The sequence below is a fragment of the Chroicocephalus ridibundus genome, chromosome 2 (genome assembly GCF_963924245.1).
Source record: "Chroicocephalus ridibundus chromosome 2, bChrRid1.1, whole genome shotgun sequence".
NCBI classification, from domain to species: domain Eukaryota; kingdom Metazoa; phylum Chordata; class Aves; order Charadriiformes; family Laridae; genus Chroicocephalus; species Chroicocephalus ridibundus.
Genome location: NC_086285.1, coordinates 67,633,285 through 67,660,090, shown reverse-complemented (window position 1 = coordinate 67,660,090; position 26,806 = coordinate 67,633,285).

Here is a 26,806-nt window from a genome sequence, read left to right as displayed (position 1 = left end):
CTGCAGGCTTTCCTGCTGCCTTCAGCCTCAAAACAACCCTTTCCCACTTGGCGTCACGGCAGGCAAAAAAATGGCCATATGTCTGGAGGTTGGTCCCACGCCCAAAGAGCCAGCAGGGAAAACTATGCCTTGTTCTAAAGCTCTTTGGGAACCGCTTGCGTAGCCCCACACACCTGGGGGCTGCAGGCTTTCATGCTCTCTTCAGCCTCAAAAGAAACCTTTCCCACTTGGCATCGCGCCAGGCACAAAAATGGCCATATGTCTGGAGACTGGTCCCACGCCCAAAGAGCCAGCAGGGAAAACTATGCCTTGTTCTAAAGCTCTTTGGGTACGGCTTGCGTAGCCCCACACACCTGGGGGCTGCAGGCTTTCCTGCTGCCTTCAGACTCAAAACCACCCTTTGCCACTTGGCATCGCGCCAGGCACAAAAATGGCCATATGTCTGGGGACTGGTCCCTTTCCCAAAGAGCCAGCAGGGAAAATTATGCCTTGTTCTAAAGCTCTTTGGGAACCACTTGCGTGGCCCCACAGACCTGCGGGCTGCAGGCTTTCCTGCTGCCTTCAGCCTCAAAACCACCCTTTCCCACTTGGCGTCACGCCAGGCACAAAAATGGCCATATGTCTGGAGGTTGGTGCCACGCCCAAAGAGCCAGCAGGGAAAACTATGCCTTGTTCTAAAGCTCTTTGGGAACCGCTTGCGTAGCCCCACAGACCTGGGGGCTGCAGGCTTTCCTGCTGCCATCAGCCTCAAAACCACCCTTTCCCACTTGGCGCTCCGCCAGGCACAAAAATGGCCATATATCTGTAGACTGATCCCACGCCCAAAGAGCCAGCAGAGAAAACTATGCCTTGTTCTAAAGCTCTTTGGGAACCGCTTACGTAGCCCCACACACCTGGGGGCTGCAGGCTTTCCTGTTCAGCATCAAAACCAACCTTTCCCAAATGGCGCCACGCCAGGCACAAAAATGGCCATATGTCTGGAGACTGGTCCCACGCCCAAAGAGCCAGCAGGGAAAACTATGCCTTGTTCTAAAGCTCTTTGGGAACCGCTTGCGTAGCCCCACACACCTGGGGGCTGCAGGCTTTCCTGCTGCCTTCAGCCTCAAAACCACCCTTTCCCACTTGGCGCTGCGCCAGGCCCAAAAATGGCCATATATCTGGAGACTGGTCCCACGCCCAAAGAGCCAGCAGGGAAAACTATGCCTTGTTCTAAAGCTCTTTGGGAACCGCTTGCGTAGTCCCACACACCTGGGGGCTGCAGGCTTTCCTGCTGCCTTCAGCCTTAAAACCACCCTTTCCCACTTGGCGCTCCGCCAGACACAAAAATGGCCATATGTCTGGAAGTTGGTGCCACGCCCAAAGAGCCAGCAGGGAAAACTATGCCTTGTTCTAAAGCTCTTTGGGAACCGCTTGCGTAGCCCCACAGACGTGGGGGCTGCAGGCATTTCTCGCGCTTTCAGCCTCAAAACCACCCTTTCCCACTTGGCATCGCGCCAGGCACAAAAATGGCCATATTTCTGGAGACTGGTCCCACGCCCAAAGAGCCAGCAGGGAAAACTATGCCTTGTTCTAAAGCTCTTTGGGAACCGCTTGCGTGGCCCCACAGACCTGCGGGCTGCAGGCTTTCCTGCTGCCTTCAGCCTCAAAACAACCCTTTCCCACTTGGCCCCGCGCCAGGCACAAAAATGGCCATATTTCTGGAGGTTGGTCCCACGCCCAAAGAGCCAGCAGGGAAAACTATGCCTTGTTCTAAAGCTCTTTGGGAACCGCTTGCGTAGCCCCACACACCTGGGGGCTGCAGGCTTTCCTGCTCTCTTCAGCCTCAAAAGCACCCTTTCCCACTTGGCGCCGCGCCAGGCCCAAAAATGGCCATATGTCTGGAGACTGGTCCCACGCCCAAAGAGCCAGCAGGGAAAACTATGCCTTGTTCTAAAGCTCTTTGGGAACCGCTTGCGTAGCCCCACAGACCTGCGGGCTGCAGGCTTTCCTGCTGCCTTCAGCCTCAAAACCACCCTTTCCCACTTGGCCCCGCGCCAGGCACAAAAATGGCCATATTTCTGGAGGTTGGTCCCACGCCCAAAGAGCCAGCACGGAAAACTATGCCTTGTTCTAAAGCTCTTTTGGGAACCGCTTGCGTAGCCCCACAGACCTGGGGGCTGCAGGCTTTCCTGCTGCCTTCAGCCTCAAAACCACCCTTTCCCACTTGGCCCCGCCCCAGGAACAAAAATGACCATATGTCTGGAGACTGGTCCCACGCCCAAAGAGCCAGCAGGGAAAACTATGCCTTGTTCTAAAGCTCTTTGGGAACCGCTTGCGTAGCCCCACACACCTGGGGGCTGCAGGCTTTCCTGCTGCCTTCAGCCTCAAAACCACCCTTTCCCACTTGGCGCTCCGCCAGGCACAAAAATGGCCATATATCTGGAGTCTGGTCCCACGCCCAAAGATCCAGCAGGGAAAACTATGCCTTGTTCTAAAGCTCTTTGGGAACCGCTTGCGTAGCCCCACACACCTGGGGGCTGCAGGCTTTCCTGCTGCCTTCAGCCTCAAAACCACGCTTTCCCACATGGCGTCACGCCAGGCACAAAAATGGCCATATGTCTGGAGACTCGTCCCACGCCCAAAGAGCCAGCAGGGAAAACTATGCCTTGTTCTAAAGCTCTTTGGGAACCGCTTGCGTAGCCCAACACACCTGGGGGCTGCAGTCTTTCCTGCTGCCTTCAGCCTCAAAACCACCCTTTTCCACATGGCGTCAGCCAGGCACAAAAATGGCCATATGTCTGGAGACTGGTCCCACGCCCAAAGAGCCAGCACGGAAAACTATGCCTTGTTCTAAAGCTCTTTGGGAACCGCTTGCGTAGCCCCACACACCTGGGGGCTGCAGGCTTTCCTGCTGCCTTCAGACTCAAAACCACCCTTTCCCACTTGGCATCGCGCCAGGCCCAAAAATGGCCATATATCTGGAGTTTGATCCCACGCCCAAAGAGCCAGCAGGGAAAACTATGCCTTGTTCTAAAGCTGTTTGGGAACCGCTTGCGTAGCCCCACACACCTGGGGGCTGCAGGCTTTCCTGCTCTCTTCAGCCTCAAAAGAACCCTTTCCCACTTGGCTCCGCGCCAGGCACAAAAATGGCCATATGTCTGGAGATTGGTCCCACGCCCAAAGAGCCAGCAGGGAAAACTATGCCTTGTTCTAAAGCTCTTTGGGAACCGCTTGCGTAGCCCCACAGACGTGGGGGCTGCAGGCATTTCTCGCGCTTTCAGCCTCAAAACCACCCTTTCCCACTTGGCCCCGCGCCAGGCACAAAAATGGCCATATGTCTGGAGACTGGTCCCACGCCCAAAGAGCCAGCACGGAAAACTATGCCTTGTTCTAAAGCTCTTTTGGGAACCGCTTGCGTAGCCCCACAGACCTGCGGGCTGCAGGCTTTCCTGCTGCCTTGAGCCTCAAAACCACCCTTTCCCACTTGGCCCCGCCCCAGGAACAAAAATGACCATATGTCTGGAGACTGGTCCCACGCCCAAAGAGCCAGCAGGGAAAACTATGCCTTGTTCTAAAGCTCTTTGGGAACCGCTTGCGTAGCCCCACACACCTGGGGGCTGCAGGCTTTCCTGCTGCCTTCAGCCTCAAAACCACCCTTTCCCACTTGGCGCTCCGCCAGGCACAAAAATGGCCATATATCTGGAGACTGGTCCCACGCCCAAAGATCCAGCAGGGAAAACTATGCCTTGTTCTAAAGCTCTTTGGGAACCGCTTGCGTAGCCCCACACACCTGGGGGCTGCAGGCTTTCCTGCTGCCTTCAGCCTCAAAACCACCCTTTCCCACATGGCGTCACGCCAGGCACAAAAATGGCCATATTTCTGGAGACTGGTCCCACGCCCAAAGAGCCAGCAGGGAAAACTATGCCTTGTTCTAAAGCTCTTTGGGAACCGCTTGCGTAGCCCAACACACCTGGGGGCTGCAGGCTTTCCTGCTGCCTTCAGCCTCAAAACCACCCTTTTCCACATGGCGTCAGCCAGGCACAAAAATGGCCATATGTCTGGATACTGGTCCCACGCCCAAAGAGCCAGTACGGAAAACTATGCCTTGTTCTAAAGCTCTTTGGGAACCGCTTGCGTAGCCCCACACACCTGGGGGCTGCAGGCTTTCCTGCTGCCTTCAGACTCAAAACCACCCTTTCCCACTTGGCATCGCGCCAGGCCCAAAAATGGCCATATATCTGGAGTTTGATCCCACGCCCAAAGAGCCAGCAGGGAAAACTATGCCTTGTTCTAAAGCTGTTTGGGAACCGCTTGCGTAGCCCCACACACCTGGGGGCTGCAGGCTTTCCTGCTCTCTTCAGCCTCAAAAGAACCCTTTCCCACTTGGCTCCGCGCCAGGCACAAAAATGGCCATATGTCTGGAGATTGGTCCCACGCCCAAAGAGCCAGCAGGGAAAACTATGCCTTGTTCTAAAGCTCTTTGGGAACCGCTTGCGTAGCCCCACAGACGTGGGGGCTGCAGGCATTTCTCGCGCTTTCAGCCTCAAAACCACCCTTTCCCACTTGGCATCGCGCCAGGCACAAAAATGGCCATATTTCTGGAGACTGGTCCCACGCCCAAAGAGCCAGCAGGGAAAACTATGCCTTGTTCTAAAGCTCTTTGGGAACCGCTTGCGTGGCCCCACAGACCTGCGGGCTGCAGGCTTTCCTGCTGCCTTCAGCCTCAAAACCACCCTTTCCCACTTGGCCCCGCGCCAGGCACAAAAATGGCCATATTTCTGGAGGTTGGTCCCACGCCCAAAGAGCCAGCACGGAAAACTATGCCTTGTTCTAAAGCTCTTTTGGGAACCGCTTGCGTAGCCCCACAGACCTGGGGGCTGCAGGCTTTCCTGCTGCCTTCAGCCTCAAAACCACCCTTTCCCACTTGGCCCCGCCCCAGGAACAAAAATGACCATATGTCTGGAGACTGGTCCCACGCCCAAAGAGCCAGCAGGGAAAACTATGCCTTGTTCTAAAGCTCTTTGGGAACCGCTTGCGTAGCCCCACACACCTGGGGGCTGCAGGCTTTCCTGCTGCCTTCAGCCTCAAAACCACCCTTTCCCACTTGGCGCTCCGCCAGGCACAAAAATGGCCATATATCTGGAGTCTGGTCCCACGCCCAAAGATCCAGCAGGGAAAACTATGCCTTGTTCTAAAGCTCTTTGGGAACCGCTTGCGTAGCCCCACACACCTGGGGGCTGCAGGCTTTCCTGCTGCCTTCAGCCTCAAAACCACGCTTTCCCACATGGCGTCACGCCAGGCACAAAAATGGCCATATGTCTGGAGACTCGTCCCACGCCCAAAGAGCCAGCAGGGAAAACTATGCCTTGTTCTAAAGCTCTTTGGGAACCGCTTGCGTAGCCCAACACACCTGGGGGCTGCAGGCTTTCCTGCTGCCTTCAGCCTCAAAACCACCCTTTTCCACATGGCGTCAGCCAGGCACAAAAATGGCCATATGTCTGGAGACTGGTCCCACGCCCAAAGAGCCAGCACGGAAAACTATGCCTTGTTCTAAAGCTCTTTGGGAACCGCTTGCGTAGCCCCACACACCTGGGGGCTGCAGGCTTTCCTGCTGCCTTCAGACTCAAAACCACCCTTTCCCACTTGGCATCGCGCCAGGCCCAAAAATGGCCATATATCTGGAGTTTGATCCCACGCCCAAAGAGCCAGCAGGGAAAACTATGCCTTGTTCTAAAGCTGTTTGGGAACCGCTTGCGTAGCCCCACACACCTGGGGGCTGCAGGCTTTCCTGCTCTCTTCAGCCTCAAAAGAACCCTTTCCCACTTGGCTCCGCGCCAGGCACAAAAATGGCCATATGTCTGGAGATTGGTCCCACGCCCAAAGAGCCAGCAGGGAAAACTATGCCTTGTTCTAAAGCTCTTTGGGAACCGCTTGCGTAGCCCCACAGACGTGGGGGCTGCAGGCATTTCTCGCGCTTTCGGCCTCAAAACCACCCTTTCCCACTTGGCATCGCGCCAGGAACAAAAATGGCCATATTTCTGGAGACTGGTCCCACGCCCAAAGAGCCAGCAGGGAAAACTATGCCTTGTTCTAAAGCTCTTTGGGAACCGCTTGCGTGGCCCCACAGACCTGCGGGCTGCAGGCTTTCCTGCTGCCTTCAGCCTCAAAACCACCCTTTCCCACTTGGCCCCGCGCCAGGCACAAAAATGGCCATATTTCTGGAGGTTGGTCCCACGCCCAAAGAGCCAGCAGGGAAAACTATGCCTTGTTCTAAAGCTCTTTGGGAACCGCTTGCGTAGCCCCACACACCTGGGGGCTGCAGGCTTTCCTGCTGCCTTCAGCCTCAAAACCACCCTTTCCCACATGGCCCCGTGCCAGGCACAAAAATGGCCATATGTCTGGAGACTGGTCCCACGCCCAAAGAGCCAGCAGGGAAAACTATGCCTTGTTCTAAAGCTCTTTTGGGAACGGCTTGCGTAGCCCAACACACCTGGGGGCTGCAGGCTTTCCTGCTGCCTTCAACCTCAAAACAACCCTTTTCCACATGGCGTCACGCCAAGCACAAAAATGGCCATATGTCTGGAGACTGGTCCCACGCCCAAAGAGCCAGCAGGGAAAACTATGCCTTGTTCTAAAGCTCTTTGGGAACCGCTTGCGTAGCCCCACACACCTGGGGGCTGCAGGCTTTCCTGCTGCCTTCAGCCTCAAAACCACCCTTTTCCACATGGCGTCAGCCAGGCCCAAAAATGGCCATATATCTGGAGTTTGATCCCACGCCCAAAGAGCCAGCAGGGAAAACTATGCCTTGTTCTAAAGCTCTTTGGCAAACTCTTGCGTAGCCCCACACACCTGGGGGCTGCAGGCTTTCCTGCTCTCTTCAGCCTCAAAAGAACCCTTTCCCACTTGGCCCCGCGCCAGGCACAAAAATGACCATATGTCTGGAGACTGGTCCCACGCCCAAAGAGCCAGCAGGGAAAACTATGCCTTGTTCTAAAGCTCTTTGGGAACCGCTTGCGTAGCCCCACACACCTGGGGGCTGCAGGCTTTCCTGCTGCCTTCAGCCTCAAAACAACCCTTTCCCACTTGGCGCTGCGCCAGGCACAAAAATGGCCATATGTCTGGAGACTGGTCCCACGCCCAAAGAGCCAGCAGGGAAAACTATGCCTTGTTCTAAAGCTCTTTGGGAACCGCTTGCGTAGCCCCACACACCTGGGGACTGCAGGCTTTCCTGCGGACTTCAGCCTCAAAACCACCCTTTCCCACTTGGCGCTGCGCCAGGCACAAAAATGGCCATATGTCTGGAGACTGGTCCCACGCCCAAAGAGCCAGCAGGGAAAACTATGCCTTGTTCTAAAGCTCTTTGGGAACCGCTTGCGTAGCCCCACACACCTGGGGACTGCAGGCTTTCCTGCGGACTTCAGCCTCAAAACCACCCTTTCCCACTTGGCCCCGCGCCAGGCACAAAAATGGCCATATGTCTGGAGACTGGTCCCACGCCCAAAGAGCCAGCAGGGAAAACTATGCCTTGTTCTAAAGCTCTTTGGGAACCGCTTGCGTGGCCCCACACACCTGGGGGCTGCAGGCTTTCCTGCTGCCTTCAGCCTCAAAACCACCCTTTCCCACTTGGCCCCGCGCCAGGCACAAAAATGGCCATATGTCTGGAGACTGGTCCCACGCCCAAAGAGCCAGCAGGGAAAACTATGCCTTGTTCTAAAGCTCTTTGGGAACCGTTTGCGTAGCCCCACACACCTGGGGGCTGCAGGCTTTCCTGCTCTCTTCAGCCTCAAAAGCACCCTTTCCCACTTGGCCCCGCGCCAGGCACAAAAATGACCATATGTCTGGAGACTGGTCCCACGCCCAAAGAGCCAGCAGGGAAAACTATGCCTTGTTCTAAAGCTCTTTGGGAACCGCTTGCGTAGCCCCACACACCTGGGGGCTGCAGGCTTTCCTGCTGCCTTCAGCCGCAAAACCACCCTTTCCCACTTGGCGCTCCGCCAGGCACAAAAATGGCCATATATCTGGAGACTGGTCCCACGCCCAAAGATCCAGCAGGGAAAACTATGCCTTGTTCTAAAGCTCTTTGGGAACCGCTTGCGTAGCCCCACACACCTGGGGGCTGCAGGCTTTCCTGCTGCCTTCAGCCTCAAAACCACCCTTTCCCACTTGGCGCTCCGCCAGGCACAAAAATGGCCATATGTCTGGAGACTGGTCCCACGCCCAAAGAGCCAGCAGGGAAAACTATGCCTTGTTCTAAAGCTCTTTGGGAACCGCTTGCGTAGCCCCACACACCTGGGGACTGCAGGCTTTCCTGCGGACTTCAGCCTCAAAACCACCCTTTCCCACTTGGCCCCGCGCCAGGCACAAAAATGGCCATATGTCTGGAGGTTGGTCCCACGCCCAAAGAACCAGCAGGGAAAACTATGCCTTGTTCTAAAGCTCTTTGGAAACCGCTTGCGTAGCCCCACACACCTGGGGGCTGCAGGCTTTCCTGCTGCCTTCAGCCTCAAAACCACCCTTTCCCACTTGGCGACACGCCAGGCACAAAAATGGCCATATGTCTGGAGGTTGGTCCCACGCCCAAAGAGCCAGCAGGGAAAACTATGCCTTGTTCTAAAGCTCTTTGGGAACCGCTTGCGTAGCCCCACACAAACTGGGGGCTGCAGGCTTTCCTGCTGCCTTCAGACTCAAAACCACCCTTTCCCACTTGGCGCCGCGCCAGGCCCAAAAATGGCCATATGTCTGGAGACTGGTCCCACGCCCAAAGAGCCAGCAGGGAAAACTATGCCTTGTTCTAAAGCTCTTTGGGAACCGCTTGCGTAGCCCCACACACCTGGGGGCTGCAGGCTTTCCTGCTGCCTTCAGCCTCAAAAGCACCCTTTCCTACTTGGCATCGCGCCAGGCACATAAATGGCCATATGTCTGGAGGTTGGTCCCACGCCCAAAGAGCCAGCAGGGAAAACTATGCCTTGTTCTAAAGCTCTTTGGGAACCGCTTGCGTAGCCCCACAGACCTGCGGGCTGCAGGCTTTCCTGCTGCCTTCAGCCTCAAAACCACCCTTTCCCAATTGGCGCCGCGCCAGGCACAAAAATGGCCATATGGCTGGAGACTGGTCCCACGCCCAAAGAGCCAGCACGGAAAACTATGCCTTGTTCTAAAGCTCTTTGGAAACCGCTTCCGTAGCCCCATACACCTGGGGGCTGCAGGCTTTCCTGCTGCCTTCAGCCTCAAAACAACCCTTTCCCACTTGGCGCTGCGCCAGGCCCAAAAATGGCCATATATCTGGAGACTGGTCCCACGCCCAAAGAGCCAGCAGGGAAAACTATGCCTTGTTCTAAAGCTCTTTGGGAACCGCTTGCGTAGCCCCACACACCTGGGGGCTGCAGGCTTTCCTGCTGCCTTCAGCCTCAAAACCACCCTTTCCCACTTGGCATCGCGCCAGGCACATAAATGGCCATATGTCTGGAGACTGGTCCCACGCCCAAAGAGCCAGCAGGGAAAACTATGCCTTGTTCTAAAGCTCTTTGGGAACCGTTTGCGTAGCCCGACACACCTGGGGGCTGCAGGCTTTCCTGCTGCCTTCAGCCTCAAAAGCACCCTTTCCTACTTGGCATCGCGCCAGGCCCAAAAATGGCCATATGTCTGGAGGTTGGTCCCACGCCCAAAGAGCCAGCACGGAAAACTATGCCTTGTTCTAAAGCTCTTTTGGAACCGCTTGCGAAGCCCCACACACCTGGGGGCTGCAGGCTTTCCTGCTGCCTTCAGACTCAAAACCACCCTTTCCCACTTGGCGCCGCGCCAGGCCCAAAAATGGCCATATATCTGGAGACTGATCCCACGCCCAAAGAGCCAGCAGGGAAAACTATGCCTTGTTCTAAAGCTCTTTGGGAACGGCTAGCGTAGCCCCACAGACCTGTGGGCTGCATGCTTTCCTGCTGCCTTCAGCCTCAAAACCACCCTTTCCCACATGGCGCCAAGCCAGGCCCAAAAATGGCCATATGTCTGGAGACTGGTCCCACGCCCAAAGAGCCAGCAGGGAAAACTATGCCTTGTTCTAAAGCTCTTTGGGAACGGCTTGCGTAGCCCCACACACCTGGGGGCTGCAGGCTTTCCTGCTGCCTTCAGACTCAAAACCACCCTTTCCCACTTGGCATCGTGCCAGGCACAAAAATGGCCATATTTCTGGAGACTGGTCCCTTTCCCAAAGAGCCAGCAGGGAAAACTATGCCTTGTTCTAAAGCTCTTTGGGAACCGCTTGCGTAGCCCCACACACCTGGGGGCTGCAGGCTTTCCTGCTGCCTTCAGCCTCAAAACCACCCTTTCCCACTTGGCCCCGCGCCAGGCACAAAAATGGCCATATATCTGGAGACTGGTCCCACGCCAAAGAGCCAGCAGGGAAAACTATGCCTTGTTCTAAAGCTCTTTGGGAACGGCTTGCGTAGCCCCACACACCTGGGGGCTGCAGGTTTTCCTGCTGCCTTCAGACTCAAAACCACCCTTTCCCACTTGCATCGTGCCAGGCACAAAAATGGCCATATTTCTGGAGACTGGTCCCACGCCCAAAGAGCCAGCAGGGAAAACTATGCCTTGTTCTAAAGCTCTTTGGGAACCGCTTGCGTAGCCCCACACACCTGGGGGCTGCAGGCTTTCCTGCTGCCTTCAGCCTGAAAACCACCCTTTCCCACTTGGCGCTGCGCCAGGCCCAAAAATGGCCATATATCTGGAGACTGGTCCCACGCCAAAGAGCCAGCAGGGAAAACTATGCCTTGTTCTAAAGCTCTTTGGGAACGGCTTGCGTAGCCCCACACACCTGGGGGCTGCAGGCTTTCCTGCTGCCTTCAGACTCAAAACCACCCTTTCCCACTTGGCCCCGCGCCAGGCCCAAAAATGGCCATATATCTGGAGACTGGTCTCACGCCCAAAAAGCCAGCAGGGAAAACTATGCCTTGTTCTAAAGCTGTTTGGGAACCGCTTGCGTAGCCCCACACACCTGGGGGCTGCAGGCTTTCCTGCTCTCTTCAGCCTCAAAAGAAACCTTTCGCAATTGGCGCCGCGCCAGGCCCATAAATGGCCATATGTCTGAAGATTGGTCCCACGCCCAAAGAGCCAGCAGGGAAAAGTATACCTTGTTCTAAAGCTCTTTGGGAACCGCTTGCGTGGCCCCACAGACCTGCGGGCTGCAGGCTTTCCTGCTGCCTTCAGCCTCAAAACCACCCTTTCCCACTTGGCGTCACGCCAGGCACAAAAATGGCCATATGTCTGGAGGTTGGTCCCACGCCCAAAGAGCCAGCAGGGAAAACTATGCCTTGTTCTAAAGCTCTTTGGGAACCTCTTGCGTAGCCCCACAGACCTGGGGGCTGCAGTCTATCCTGCTGCCTTCAGCCTCAAAACCACCCTTTCCCACTTGGCGCTCCGCCAGGCCCAAAAATGGCCATATGTCTGGAGACTGGTCCCACGCCGAAAGAGCCAGCAGGGAAAACTATGCCTTGTTCTAAAGCTCTTTGGGAACCGCTTGCGTAGCCCCACACACCTGGGGGCTGCAGGCTTTCCTGCTGTCTTCAGCCTCAAAACCACCCTTTCCCACTTGGCATCGCGCCAGGCACATAAATGGCCATATGTCAGGAGACTGGTCCCACGCCCAAAGAGCCAGCAGGGAAAACTATGCCTTGTTCTAAAGCTCTTTGGGAACAGCTTGCGTAGCCCCACACACCTGGGGGCTGCAGGCTTTCCTGCTGCCTTCAGCCTCAAAAGCACCCTTTCCTACTTGGCATCGCGCCAGGCCCAAAAATGGCCATATGTCTGGAGACTGGTCCCACGCCCAAAGAGCCAGCAGGGAAAACTATGCCTTGTTCTAAAGCTCTTTGGGAACCGCTTGCGTAGCCCCACACACCTGGGGGCTGCAGGCTTTCCTGCTGCCTTCAGACTCAAAACCACCCTTTCCCACTTGGCGCCGCGCCAGGCCCAAAAATGGCCATATGGCTGGAGACTGGTCCCACGCCCAAAGAGCCAGCAGGGAAAACTATGCCTTGTTCTAAAGCTCTTTGGGAAACGCTTGCGTAGCCCCACACACCTGGGGGCTGCAGGCTTTCCTGCTGCCTTCAGCCTCAAAAGCACGCTTTCCCACTTGGCGCTGCGCCAGGCCCAAAAATGGCCATATATCTGGAGACTGATCCCACGCCCAAAGAGCCAGCAGGGAAAACTATGCCTTGTTCTAAATCTCTTTGGGAACCGCTTGCGTAGCCCCACAGACCCTGGGGGCTGCAGGCTTTCCTGCTGCCTTCAGCCTCAAAACCACCCTTTCCCAAATGGCGCCACGCCAGGCCCAAAAATGGCCATATGTCTGGAGGTTGGTCCCACGCCCAAAGAACCAGCAGGGAAAACTATGCCTTGTTCTAAAGCTCTTTGGGAACGGCTTGCGTAGCCCCACACACCTGGGGGCTGCAGGCTTTCCTGCTGCCTTCAGCCTCAAAAGCACCCTTTCCCACTTGGCATCCTGCCAGGCACAAAAATGGCCATATTTCTGGAGACTGGTCCCTTTCCCAAAGAGCCAGCAGGGAAAACTATGCATTGTTCTAAAGCTCTTTGGGAACCGCTTGCGTGGCCCCACAGACCTGCGGGCTGCAGGCTTTCCTGCTGCCTTCAGCCTCAAACCCACCTTTCCCACATGGCGTCACGCCAAGCACAAAAATGGCCATATGTCTGGAGGTTGGTCCCACGCCCAAAGAGCCAGCAGGGAAAACTATGCCTTGTTCTAAAGCTCTTTGGGAACCGCTTGCGTAGCCCCACACACCTGGGGGCTGCAGGCTTTCCTGCTGCCTTCAGCCTCAAAACCACCCTTTTCCACATGGCGTCACGCAGGCACAAAAATGGCCATATGTCTGGAGACTGGTCCCACGCCCAAAGAGCCAGCAGGGAAAACTATGCCTTGTTCTAAAGCTCTTTGGGAACCGTTTGCGTAGCCCCACACACCTGGGGGCTGCAGGCTTTCCTGCTGCCTTCAGCCTCAAAAGAACCCTTTCCCACTTGGCGCCGCGCCAGGCCCAAAAATGGCCATATGTCTGAAGATTGGTCCCACGCCCAAAGAGCCAGCAGGGAAAACTATGCCTTGTTCTAAAGCTCTTTGGGAACCGCTTGCGTAGCCCCAGACACCTGGGGGCTGCAGGCTTTCCTGCTCTCTTCAGCCTCAAAAGCACGCTTTCCCACTTGGCGCCGTGCCAGGCCCAAAAATGGCCATATGTCTGGAGACTGGTCCCACGCCCAAAGAGCCAGCAGGGAAAACTATGCCTTGTTCTAAAGCTCTTTGGGAACCGCTAGCGTAGCCCCACAGACCTGTGGGCTGCATGCTTTCCTGCTGCCTTCAGCCTCAAAACCACCCTTTCCCACATGGCGCCAAGCAGGCCCAAAAATGGCCATATGTCTGGAGACTGGTCCCACGCCCAAAGAGCCAGCAGGGAAAACTATGCCTTGTTCTAAAACTCTTTGGGAAACGCTTGCGTAGCCCCACACACCTGGGGGCTGAAGGCTTTCCTGCTGCCTTCCGACTCAAAACCACCCTTTCCCACTTGGCATCGTGCCAGGCACAAAAATGGCCATATTTCTGGAGACTGGTCCCTTTCCCAAAGAGCCAGCAGGGAAAACTATGCCTTGTTCTAAAGCTCTTTGGGAACCGCTTGCGTAGCCCCACACACCTGGGGGCTGCAGGCTTTCCTGCTGCCTTCAGCCTCAAAACCACCTTTCCCACATGGCGTCACGCCAGGCACAAAAATGGCCATATGTCTGGAGACTGGTCCCACGCCCAAAGAGCCAGCAGGGAAAACTATGCCTTGTTCTAAAGCTCTTTGGGAACCGCTTGCGTAGCCCCACACACCTGGGGGCTGCAGGCATTTCTCGCGCTTTCAGCCTCAAAACCACCCTTTCCCACTTGGCATCGCGCCAGGCACAAAAATGGCCATATTTCTGGAGACTGGTCCCACGCCCAAAGAGCCAGCAGGGAAAACTATGCCTTGTTCTAAATCTCTTTGGGAACCGCTTGCGTAGCCCCACAGACCCTGGGGGCTGCAGGCTTTCCTGCTGCCTTCAGCCTCAAAACCACCCTTTCCCAAATGGCGCCACGCCAGGCCCAAAAATGGCCATATGTCTGGAGGTTGGTCCCACGCCCAAAGAACCAGCAGGGAAAACTATGCCTTGTTCTAAAGCTCTTTGGGAACGGCTTGCGTAGCCCCACACACCTGGGGGCTGCAGGCTTTCCTGCTGCCTTCAGCCTCAAAAGCACCCTTTCCCACTTGGCATCCTGCCAGGCACAAAAATGGCCATATTTCTGGAGACTGGTCCCTTTCCCAAAGAGCCAGCAGGGAAAACTATGCATTGTTCTAAAGCTCTTTGGGAACCGCTTGCGTGGCCCCACAGACCTGCGGGCTGCAGGCTTTCCTGCTGCCTTCAGCCTCAAACCCACCTTTCCCACATGGCGTCACGCCAAGCACAAAAATGGCCATATGTCTGGAGGTTGGTCCCACGCCCAAAGAGCCAGCAGGGAAAACTATGCCTTGTTCTAAAGCTCTTTGGGAACCGCTTGCGTAGCCCCACACACCTGGGGGCTGCAGGCTTTCCTGCTGCCTTCAGCCTCAAAACCACCCTTTTCCACATGGCGTCACGCAGGCACAAAAATGGCCATATGTCTGGAGACTGGTCCCACGCCCAAAGAGCCAGCAGGGAAAACTATGCCTTGTTCTAAAGCTCTTTGGGAACCGTTTGCGTAGCCCCACACACCTGGGGGCTGCAGGCTTTCCTGCTGCCTTCAGCCTCAAAAGAACCCTTTCCCACTTGGCTCCGCGCCAGGCCCAAAAATGGCCATATGTCTGAAGATTGGTCCCACGCCCAAAGAGCCAGCAGGGAAAACTATGCCTTGTTCTAAAGCTCTTTGGGAACCGCTTGCGTAGCCCCAGACACCTGGGGGCTGCAGGCTTTCCTGCTCTCTTCAGCCTCAAAAGCACGCTTTCCCACTTGGCGCCGTGCCAGGCCCAAAAATGGCCATATGTCTGGAGACTGGTCCCACGCCCAAAGAGCCAGCAGGGAAAACTATGCCTTGTTCTAAAGCTCTTTGGGAACCGCTAGCGTAGCCCCACAGACCTGTGGGCTGCATGCTTTCCTGCTGCCTTCAGCCTCAAAACCACCCTTTCCCACATGGCGCCAAGCAGGCCCAAAAATGGCCATATGTCTGGAGACTGGTCCCACGCCCAAAGAGCCAGCAGGGAAAACTATGCCTTGTTCTAAAACTCTTTGGGAAACGCTTGCGTAGCCCCACACACCTGGGGGCTGAAGGCTTTCCTGCTGCCTTCCGACTCAAAACCACCCTTTCCCACTTGGCATCGTGCCAGGCACAAAAATGGCCATATTTCTGGAGACTGGTCCCTTTCCCAAAGAGCCAGCAGGGAAAACTATGCCTTGTTCTAAAGCTCTTTGGGAACCGCTTGCGTAGCCCCACACACCTGGGGGCTGCAGGCTTTCCTGCTGCCTTCAGCCTCAAAACCACCTTTCCCACATGGCGTCACGCCAGGCACAAAAATGGCCATATGTCTGGAGACTGGTCCCACGCCCAAAGAGCCAGCAGGGAAAACTATGCCTTGTTCTAAAGCTCTTTGGGAACCGCTTGCGTAGCCCCACACACCTGGGGGCTGCAGGCATTTCTCGCGCTTTCAGCCTCAAAACCACCCTTTCCCACTTGGCATCGCGCCAGGCACAAAAATGGCCATATTTCTGGAGACTGGTCCCACGCCCAAAGAGCCAGCAGGGAAAACTATGCCTTGTTCTAAAGCTCTTTGGGAACCGCTTGCGTGGCCCCACAGACCTGGGGGCTGCAGGCTTTCCTGCTGCCTTCAGCCTCAAAACCACCCTTTCCCACTTGGCCCCGCGCCAGGCCCAAAAATGGCCATATATCTGGAGACTGGTCCCACGCCCAAAAAGCCAGCAGGGAAAACTATGCCTTGTTCTAAAGCTGTTTGGGAACCGCTTGCGTAGCCCCACACACCTGGGGGCTGCAGGCTTTCCTGCTCTCTTCAGCCTCAAAAGAAACCTTTCGCAATTGGCGCCGCGCCAGGCCCATAAATGGCCATATGTCTGAAGATTGGTCCCACGCCCAAAGAGCCAGCAGGGAAAAGTATGCCTTGTTCTAAAGCTCTTTGGGAACCGCTTGCGTGGCCCCACAGACCTGCGGGCTGCAGGCTTTCCTGCTGCCTTCAGCCTCAAAACCACCCTTTCCCACTTGGCGTCACGCCAGGCACAAAAATGGCCATATGTCTGGAGGTTGGTCCCACGCCCAAAGAGCCAGCAGGGAAAACTATGCCTTGTTCTAAAGCTCTTTGGGAACCGTTTGCGTAGCCCCACACACCTGGGGGCTGCAGGCTTTCCAGCTGCCTTCAGCCTCAAAAGCACACTTTCCCACTTGGCGCCGCGCCAGGCCCAAAAATGGCCATATGTCTGGAGACTGGTCCCACGCCCAAAGAGCCAGCAGGGAAAACTATGCCTTGTTCTAAAGCTCTTTGGGAACCTCTTGCGTAGCCCCACAGACCTGGGGGCTGCAGTCTATCCTGCTGCCTTCAGCCTCAAAACCACCCTTTCCCACTTGGCGCCAAGCCAGGCCCAAAAATGGCCATATGTCTGGAGACTGGTCCCACGCCGAAAGAGCCAGCAGGGAAAACTATGCCTTGTTCTAAAGCTCTTTGGGAACCGCTTGCGTAGCCCCACACACCTGGGGGCTGCAGGCTTTCCTGCTGTCTTCAGCCTCAAAACCACCCTTTCCCACTTGGCATCGCGCCAGGCACATAAATGGCCATATGTCTGGAGACTGGTCCCACGCCCAAAGAGCCAGCAGGGAAAACTATGCCTTGTTCTAAAGCTCTTTGGGAACAGCTTGCGTAGCCCCACACACCTGGGGGCTGCAGGCTTTCCTGCTGCCTTCAGCCTCAAAAGCACCCTTTCCTACTTGGCATCGCGCCAGGCCCAAAAATGGCCATATGTCTGGAGACTGGTCCCACGCCCAAAGAGCCAGCAGGGAAAACTATGCCTTGTTCTAAAGCTCTTTGGGAACCGCTTGCGTAGCCCCACACACCTGGGGGCTGCAGGCTTTCCTGCTGCCTTCAGACTCAAAACCACCCTTTCCCACTTGGCGCCGCGCCAGGCCCAAAAATGGCCATATGGCTGGAGACTGGTCCCACGCCCAAAGAGCCAGCAGGGAAAACTATGCCTTGTTCTAAAGCTCTTTGGGAAACGCTTGCGTAGCCCCACACACCTGGGGGCTGCAGGCTTTCCTGCTGCCTTCAGCCTCAAAAGCACGCTTTCCCACTTGGCGCTGCGCCAGGCCCAAAAATGGCCATATATCTGGAGACTGATCCCACGCCCAAAGAGCCAGCAGGGAAAACTATGCCTTGTTCTAAAGCTCTTTGGGAACCGCTTGCGTAGCCCCACAGACCCTGGGGGCTGCAGGCTTTCCTGCTGCCTTCAGCCTCAAAACCACCCTTTCCCAAATGGCGCCACGCCAGGCCCAAAAATGGCCATATGTCTGGAGGTTGGTCCCACGCCCAAAGAACCAGCAGGGAAAACTATGCCTTGTTCTAAAGCTCTTTGGGAACGGCTTGCGTAGCCCCACACACCTGGGGGCTGCAGGCTTTCCTGCTGCCTTCAGCCTCAAAAGCACCCTTTCCCACTTGGCATCCTGCCAGGCACAAAAATGGCCATATTTCTGGAGACTGGTCCCTTTCCCAAAGAGCCAGCAGGGAAAACTATGCCTTGTTCTAAAGCTCTTTGGGAACCGCTTGCGTGGCCCCACAGACCTGCGGGCTGCAGGCTTTCCTGCTGCCTTCAGCCTCAAACCCACCTTTCCCACATGGCGTCACGCCAAGCACAAAAATGGCCATATGTCTGGAGGTTGGTCCCACGCCCAAAGAGCCAGCAGGGAAAACTATGCCTTGTTCTAAAGCTCTTTGGGAACCGCTTGCGTAGCCCCACACACCTGGGGGCTGCAGGATTTCCTGCTGCCTTCAGCCTCAAAACCACCCTTTTCCACATGGCGTCACGCAGGCACAAAAATGGCCATATGTCTGGAGACTGGTCCCACGCCCAAAGAGCCAGCAGGGAAAACTATGCCTTGTTCTAAAGCTCTTTGGGAACCGTTTGCGTAGCCCCACACACCTGGGGGCTGCAGGCTTTCCTGCTGCCTTCAGCCTCAAAAGAACCCTTTCCCACTTGGCGCCGCGCCAGGCCCAAAAATGGCCATATGTCTGAAGATTGGTCCCACGCCCAAAGAGCCAGCAGGGAAAACTATGCCTTGTTCTAAAGCTCTTTGGGAACCGCTTGCGTAGCCCCAGACACCTGGGGGCTGCAGGCTTTCCTGCTCTCTTCAGCCTCAAAAGCACGCTTTCCGACTTGGCGCCGTGCCAGGCCCAAAAATGGCCATATGTCTGGAGACTGGTCCCACGCCCAAAGAGCCAGCAGGGAAAACTATGCCTTGTTCTAAAGCTCTTTGGGAACCGCTTGCGTAGCCCCACAGACCTGTGGGCTGCATGCTTTCCTGCTGCCTTCAGCCTCAAAACCACCCTTTCCCACATGGCGCCAAGCAGGCCCAAAAATGGCCATATGTCTGGAGACTGGTCCCACGCCCAAAGAGCCAGCAGGGAAAACTATGCCTTGTTCTAAAGCTCTTTGGGAAACGCTTGCGTAGCCCCACACACCTGGGGGCTGAAGGCTTTCCTGCTGCCTTCCGACTCAAAACCACCCTTTCCCACTTGGCATCGCGCCAGGCACAAAAATGGCCATATTTCTGGAGACTGGTCCCACGCCCAAAGAGCCAGCAGGGAAAACTATGCCTTGTTCTAAAGCTCTTTGGGAACCGCTTGCGTGGCCCCACAGACCTGGGGGCTGCAGGCTTTCCTGCTGCCTTCAGCCTCAAAACCACCCTTTCCCACTTGGCCCCGCGCCAGGCACAAAAATGGCCATATTTCTGGAGGTTGGTCCCACGCCCAAAGAGCCAGCAGGGAAAACTATGCCTTGTTCTAAAGCTCTTTGGGAACCGTTTGCGTAGCCCCACACACCTGGGGGCTGCAGGCTTTCCTGCTCTCTTCAGCCTCAAAAGCACCCTTTCCCACTTGGCATCGCGCCAGGCACATAAATGGCCATATGTCTGGAGACTGGTCCCACGCCCAAAGAGCCAGCAGGGAAAACTATGCCTTGTTCTAAAGCTCTTTGGGAACCGCTTGCGTAGCCCCACAGACCTGGGGGCTGCAGGCTTTCCTGCTGCCTTCAGACTCAAAACCACCCTTTCCCACTTGGCCCCGCGCCAGGCACAAAAATGGCCATATGTCTGGAGACTGGTCCCATGCCCAAAGAGCCAGCCCGGAAAACTATGCCTTGTTCTAAAGCTCTTTTGGGAACGGCTTGCGTAGCCCCACACACCTGGGGGCTGCAGGCTTTCCTGCTGCCTTCAGCCTCAAAACCACCCTTTCCCACTTGGCCCCGCGCCAGGCACAAAAATGACCATATGTCTGGAGACTGGTCCCTTTCCCAAAGAGCCAGCAGGGAAAACTATGCCTTGTTCTAAAGCTCTTTGGGAACCGCTTGCGTAGCCCCACACACCTGGGGGCTGCAGGCTTTCCTGCTGCCTTCAGCCTCAAAACCACCCTTTCCCACTTGGCGCCGCGCCAGGCCCAAAAATGGCCATATATCTGGAGACTGGTCCCACGCCCAAAGATCCAGCAGGGAAAACTATGCCTTGTTCTAAAGCTCTTTGGGAACCGCTTGCGTAGCCCCACACACCTGGGGGCTGCAGGCTTTCCTGCTGCCTTCAGCCTCAAAACCACCCTTTCCCACTTGGCGCTCCGCCAGGCACAAAAATGGCCATATGTCTGGAGACTGGTCCCACGCCCAAAGAGCCAGCAGGGAAAACTATGCCTTGTTCTAAAGCTCTTTGGGAACCGCTTGCGTAGCCCCACACACCTGGGGACTGCAGGCTTTCCTGCGGACTTCAGCCTCAAAACCACCCTTTCCCACTTGGCCCCGCGCCAGGCACAAAAATGGCCATATGTCTGGAGGTTGGTCCCACGCCCAAAGAACCAGCAGGGAAAACTATGCCTTGTTCTAAAGCTCTTTGGGAACCGCTTGCGTGGCCCCACAAACGTGGGGGCTGCAGGCTTTCCTGCTGCCTTCAGCCTCAAAACCACCCTTTCCCACTTGGTGCCGCGCCAGGCCCAAAAATGGCCATATGTCTGGAGACTGGTCCCACGCCCAAAGAGCCAGCAGGGAAAACTATGCCTTGTTCTAAAGCTCTTTGGGAACGGCTTGCGTAGCCCCACACACCTGGGGGCTGCAGGCTTTCCTGCTGCCTTCAGCCACAAAAGCACCCTTTCCTACTTGGCATCGTGCCAGGCACATAAATGGCCATATGTCTGGAGACTGGTCCCACGCCGAAAGAGCCAGCACGGAAAACTATGCCTTGTTCTAAAGCTCTTTTGGAACCGCTTGCGTAGCCCCACAGACCTGCGGGCTGCAGGCTTTCCTGCTGCCTTCAGCCTCAAAACCACCCTTTCCCACTTGGCGCCGCGCCAGGCACAAAAATGGCCATATGGCTGGAGACTGGTCCCACGCCCAAAGAGCCAGCACGGAAAACTATGCCTTGTTCTAAAGCTCTTTGGAAACCGCTTGCGTAGCCCCATACACCTGGGGGCTGCAGGCTTTCCTGCTGCCTTCAGCCTCAAAAGCACCCTTTCCTACTTGGCATTGCGCCAGGCACATAAATGGCCATATGTCTGGAGACTGGTCCCACGCCCAAAGAGCCAGCACGGAAAACTATGCCTTGTTCTAAAGCTCTTTGGGAACCGCTTGCGTAGCCCCACAGACCTGCGGGCTGCAGGCTTTCCTGCTGCCTTCAGCCTCAAAACCACCCTTTCCCACTTGGCGCCGCGCCAGGCCCAAAAATGGCCATATGGCTGGAGACTGGTCCCATGCCCAAAGAGCCAGCAGGGAAAACTATGCCTTGTCTAAAGCTCTTTGGGAAACGCTTGCGTAGCCCCACACACCTGGGGGCTGCAGGCTTTCCTGCTGCCTTCAGCCTCAAAACAACCCTTTCCCACTTGGCGCTGCGCCAGGCACAAAAATGGCCATATATCTGGAGACTGATCCCACGCCCAAAGAGCCAGCAGGGAAAACTATGCCTTGTTCTAAAGCTCTTTGGGAACCGCTTGCGTAGCCCCACACACCTGGGGGCTGCAGGCTTTCCTGCTGCCTTCAGCCTCAAAACCACCCTTTCCCACTTGGCATCGCGCCAGGCACATAAATGGCCATATGTCTGGAGACTGGTCCCACGCCCAAAGAGCCAGCAGGGAAAACTATGCCTTGTTCTAAAGCTCTTTGGGAACCGTTTGCGTAGCCCGACACACCTGGGGGCTGCAGGCTTTCCTGCTGCCTTCAGACTCAAAACCACCCTTTCCCACTTGGCGCCGCGCCAGGCCCAAAAATGGCCATATATCTGGAGACTGGTCCCACGCCAAAGAGCCAGCAGGGAAAACTATGCCTTGTTCTAAAGCTCTTTGGGAACCGCTTGCGTAGCCCCACACACCTGGGGGCTGCAGGCTTTCCTGCTGCCTTCAGACTCAAAACAACCCTTTCCCACTTGGCGCTGCGCCAGGCCCAAAAATGGCCATATATCTGGAGACTGGTCCCACGCCCAAAGAGCCAGCAGGGAAAACTATGCCTTGTTCTAAAGCTCTTTGGGAACCGCTTGCGTAGCCCCACACACCTGGGGGCTGCAGGCTTTCCTGCTCTCTTCAGCCTCAAAAGAAACCTTTCGCAATTGGCGCCGCGCCAGGCCCAAAAATGGCCATATGTCTGAAGATTGGTCCCACGCCCAAAGAGCCAGCAGGGAAAACTATGCCTTGTTCTAAAGCTCTTTGGGAACCGCTTGCGTAGCCCCAGAGACCTGGGGGCTGCAGGCTTTCCTGCTGCCTTCAGCCTCAAAACCACCCTTTCCCACATGGCGTCACGCCAGGCACAAAAATGGCCATATGTCTGGAGACTGGTCCCACGCCCAAAGAGCCAGCAGGGAAAACTATGCCTTGTTCTAAAGCTCTTTGGGAACCGCTTGCGTAGCCCCACACACCTGGGGGCTGCAGGCTTTCCTGCTGCCTTCAGCCTCAAAACCACCCTTTCCCACTTGGCGCTCAGCCAGGCACAAAAATGGCCATATATCTGGAGACTGATCCCACGCCCAAAGAGCCAGCAGGGAAAACTATGCCTTGTTCTAAAGCTCTTTGGGAACCGCTTGCGTAGCCCCACACACCTGGGGGCTGCAGGCTTTCCTGCTGTCTTCAGCCTCAAAACCACCCTTTCCCACTTGGCATCGCGCCAGGCACATAAATGGCCATATGTCTGGAGACTGGTCCCACGCCCAAAGAGCCAGCACGGAAAACTATGCCTTGTTCTAAAGCTCTTTGGGAACAGCTTGCGTAGCCCCACACACCTGGGGGCTGCAGGCTTTCCTGCTGCCTTCAGCCTCAAAACCACCCTTTCCTACTTGGCATCGCGCCAGGCCCAAAAATGGCCATATGTCTGGAGACTGGTCCCACGCCCAAAGAGCCAGCACGGAAAACTATGCCTTGTTCTAAAGCTCTTTGGGAACCGCTTGCGTAGCCCCACACACCTGGGGGCTGCAGGCTTTCCTGCTGCCTTCAGCCTCAAAACCACCCTTTCCCACTTGGCGCCGCGCCAGGCCCAAAAATGGCCATATGGCTGGAGACTGGTCCCACGCCCAAAGAGCCAGCAGGGAAAACTATGCCTTGTTCTAAAGCTCTTTGGGAACCGCTTGCATAGCCCCACACACCTGGGGGCTGCAGGCTTTCCTGCTGCCTTCAGCCTCAAAAGCACGCTTTCCCACTTGGCGCTGCGCCAGGCCCAAAAATGGCCATATATCTGGAGACTGATCCCACGCCCAAAGAGCCAGCAGGGAAAACTATGCCTTGTTCTAAAGCTCTTTGGGAACCGCTTGCGTAGCCCCACACACCTGGGGGCTGCAGGCTTTCCTGCTGCCTTCAGCCTCAAAACCACCCTTTCCCAAATGGCGCCACGCCAGGCCCAAAAATGGGCATATGTCTGGAGGTTGGTCCCACGCCCAAAGAACCAGCAGGGAAAACTATGCCTTGTTCTAAAGCTCTTTGGGAACCGCTTGCGTAGCCCCACACACCTGGGGGCTGCAGGCTTTCCTGCTGCCTTCAGCCTCAAAACCACCCTTTCCCACTTGGCATCCTGCCAGGCACAAAAATGGCCATATTTCTGGAGACTGGTCCCTTTCCCAAAGAGCCAGCAGGGAAAACTATGCCTTGTTCTAAAGCTCTTTGGGAACCGCTTGCGTGGCCCCACAGACCTGCGGGCTGCAGGCTTTCCTGCTGCCTTCAGCCTCAAACCCACCTTTCCCACATGGCGTCACGCCAAGCACAAAAATGGCCATATGTCTGGAGGTTGGTCCCACGCCCAAAGAGCCAGCAGGGAAAACTATGCCTTGTTCTAAAGCTCTTTGGGAACCGCTTGCGTAGCCCCACACACCTGGGGGCTGCAGGCTTTCCTGCTGCCTTCAGCCTCAAAACCACCCTTTTCCACATGGCGTCACGCAGGCACAAAAACGGCCATATGTCTGGAGACTGGTCCCACGCCCAAAGAGCCAGCAGGGAAAACTATGCCTTGTCCTAAAGCTCTTTGGGAACCGTTTGCGTAGCCCCACACACCTGGGGGCTGCAGGCTTTCCTGCTGCCTTCAGCCTCAAAACCACCCTTTCCCACTTGGCGCCGCGCCAGGCCCAAAAATGGCCATATGTCTGAAGATTGGTCCCACGCCCAAAGAGCCAGCAGGGAAAACTATGCCTTGTTCTAAAGCTCTTTGGGAACCGCTTGCGTAGCCCCACACACCTGGGGGCTGCAGGCTTTCCTGCTCTCTTCAGCCTCAAAAGCACGCTTTCCCACTTGGCGCCGTGCCAGGCCCAAAAATGGCCATATGTCTGGAGACTGGTCCCATGCCCAAAGAGCCAGCACGGAAAACTATGCCTTGTTCTAAAGCTCTTTGGGAACCGCTAGCGTAGCCCCACAGACCTGTGGGCTGCATGCTTTCCTGCTGCCTTCAGCCTCAAAACCACCCTTTCCCACATGGCGCCAAGCAGGCCCAAAAATGGCCATATGTCTGGAGACTGGTCCCACGCCCAAAGAGCCATCAGGGAAAACTATGCCTTGTTCTAAAGCTCTTTGGGAAACGCTTGCGTAGCCCCACACACCTGGGGGCTGAAGGCTTTCCTGCTGCCTTCCGACTCAAAACCACCCTTTCCCACTTGGCATCGTGCCAGGCACAAAAATGGCCATATTTCTGGAGACTGGTCCCTTTCCCAAAGAGCCAGCAGGGAAAACTATGCCTTGTTCTAAAGCTCTTTGGGAACCGCTTGCGTAGCCCCACACACCTGGGGGCTGCAGGCTTTCCTGCTGCCTTCAGCCTCAAAACCACCTTTCCCACATGGCGTCACGCCAGGCACAAAAATGGCCATATGTCCGGAGGTTGGTCCCACGCCCAAAGAGCCAGCAGGGAAAACTATGCCTTGTTCTAAAGCTCTTTGGGAACCGCTTGCGTAGCCCCACACACCTGGGGGCTGCAGGCTTTCCTGCTGCCTTCAGCCTCAAAACCACCCTTTCCCACATGGCGTCACGCCAGGCACAAAAATGGCCATATGTCTGGAGGTTGGTCCCACGCCCAAAGACCCAGCAGGGAAAACTATGCCTTGTTCTAAAGCTCTTTGGGAACCCCTTGCGTAGCCCCACAGACCTGCGGGCTGCAGGCTTTCCTGCTGCCTTCAGCCTCAAAACCACCCTTTCCCACTTGGCGCCGCGCCAGGCCCAAAAATGGCCATATGTCTGGAGACTGGTCCCACGCCCAAAGAGCCAGCAGGGAAAACTATGCCTTGTTCTAAAGCTCTTTGGGAACCGCTTGCGTAGCCCCACACACCTGGGGGCTGCAGGCTTTCCTGCTGCCTTCAGCCTCAAAAGCACCCTTTCCTACTTGGCATCGCGCCAGGCACATAAATGGCCATATGTCTGGAGACTGGTCCCACGCCCAAAGAGCCAGCAGGGAAAACTATGCCTTGTTCTAAAGCTCTTTGGGAACCGCTTGCGTAGCCCCACAGACCTGCGGGCTGCAGGCTTTCCTGCTGCCTTCAGCCTCAAAACCACCCTTTCCCACTTGGCGCCGCGCCAGGCCCAAAAATGGCCATATGGCTGGAGACTGGTCCCACGCCCAAAGAGCCAGCAGGGAAAACTATGCCTTGTTCTAAAGCTCTTTGGGAACCGCTTGCGTAGCCCCACAGACCTGGGGGCTGCAGGCTTTCCTGCTGCCTTCAGCCTCAAAAGCACCCTTTCCCACTTGGCATCCTGCCAGGCACAAAAATGGCCATATTTCTGGAGACTGGTCCCTTTCCCAAAGAGCCAGCAGGGAAAACTATGCCTTGTTCTAAAGCTCTTTGGGAACCGCTTGCGTAGCCCCACACACCTGGGGGCTGCAGGCTTTCCTGCTGCCTTCAGCCTCAAAACCACCCTTTCCCACTTGGCGCCGCGCCATGCCCAAAAATGGCCATATGTCTGAAGATTGGTCCCACGCCCAAAGAGCCAGCAGGGAAAACTATGCCTTGTTCTAAAGCTCTTTGGGAACGGCTAGCGTAGCCCCACAGACCTGTGGGCTGCATGCTTTCCTGCTGCCTTCAGCCTCAAAACCACCCTTTCCCACATGGCGCAAAGCCAGGCCCAAAAATGGCCATATGTCTGGAGACTGGTCCCACGCCCAAAGAGCCAGCAGGGAAAACTATGCCCTTGTTCTAAAGCTCTTTGGGAAACGCTTGCGTAGCCCCACACACCTGGGGGTTGCAGGCTTTCCTGCTGCCTTCAGCCTCAAAACCACCTTTCCCACATGGCGTCACGCCAGGCACAAAAATGGCCATATGTCTGGAGACTGGTCCCACGCCCAAAGAGCCAGCAGGGAAAACTATGCCTTGTTCTAAAGCTCTTTGGGAACCGCTTGCGTAGCCCCACACACCTGGGGGCTGCAGGCTTTCCTGCTGCCTTCAGCCTCAAAAGCACCCTTTCCCACTTGGCATCGCGCCAGGCACATAAATGGCCATATGTCTGGAGACTGGTCCCACGCCCAAAGAGCCAGCAGTGAAAACTATGCCTTGTGCTAAAGCTCTTTTGGAACCGCTTGCGTAGCCCCACAGACCTGCGGGCCGTAGGCTTTACTGCTGCCTTCAGTCTCAAAACCACCCTTTCCCACTTGGCGCCGCGCCAGGCCGAAAAATGGCCATATGGCTGGAGACTGGTCCCACGCCCAAAGAGCCAGCAGGGAAAACTATGCCTTGTTCTAAAGCTCTTTGGGAAACGCTTGCGTAGCCCCATACACCTGGGGGCTGCAGGCTTTCCTGCTGCCTTCAGCCTCAAAAGCACCCTTTCCTACTTGGCATCGCGCCAGGCCCAAAAATGGCCATATGTCTGGTACTGGTCCCACGCCCAAAGAGCCAGCAGGGAAAACTATGCCTTGTTCTAAAGCTCTTTGGGAACCGCTTGCGTAGCCCCACAGACCTGCGGGCTGCAGGCTTTCCTGCTGCCTTCAGACTCAAAACCACCCTTTCCCACTTGGCAACGCGCCAGGCCCAAAAATGGCCATATGGCTGGAGACTGGTCCCACGCCCAAAGAGCCAGCAGGGAAAACTATGCCTTGTTCTAAAGCTCTTTGGGAAACGCTTGCGTAGCCCCACAGACCTGCGGGCTGCAGG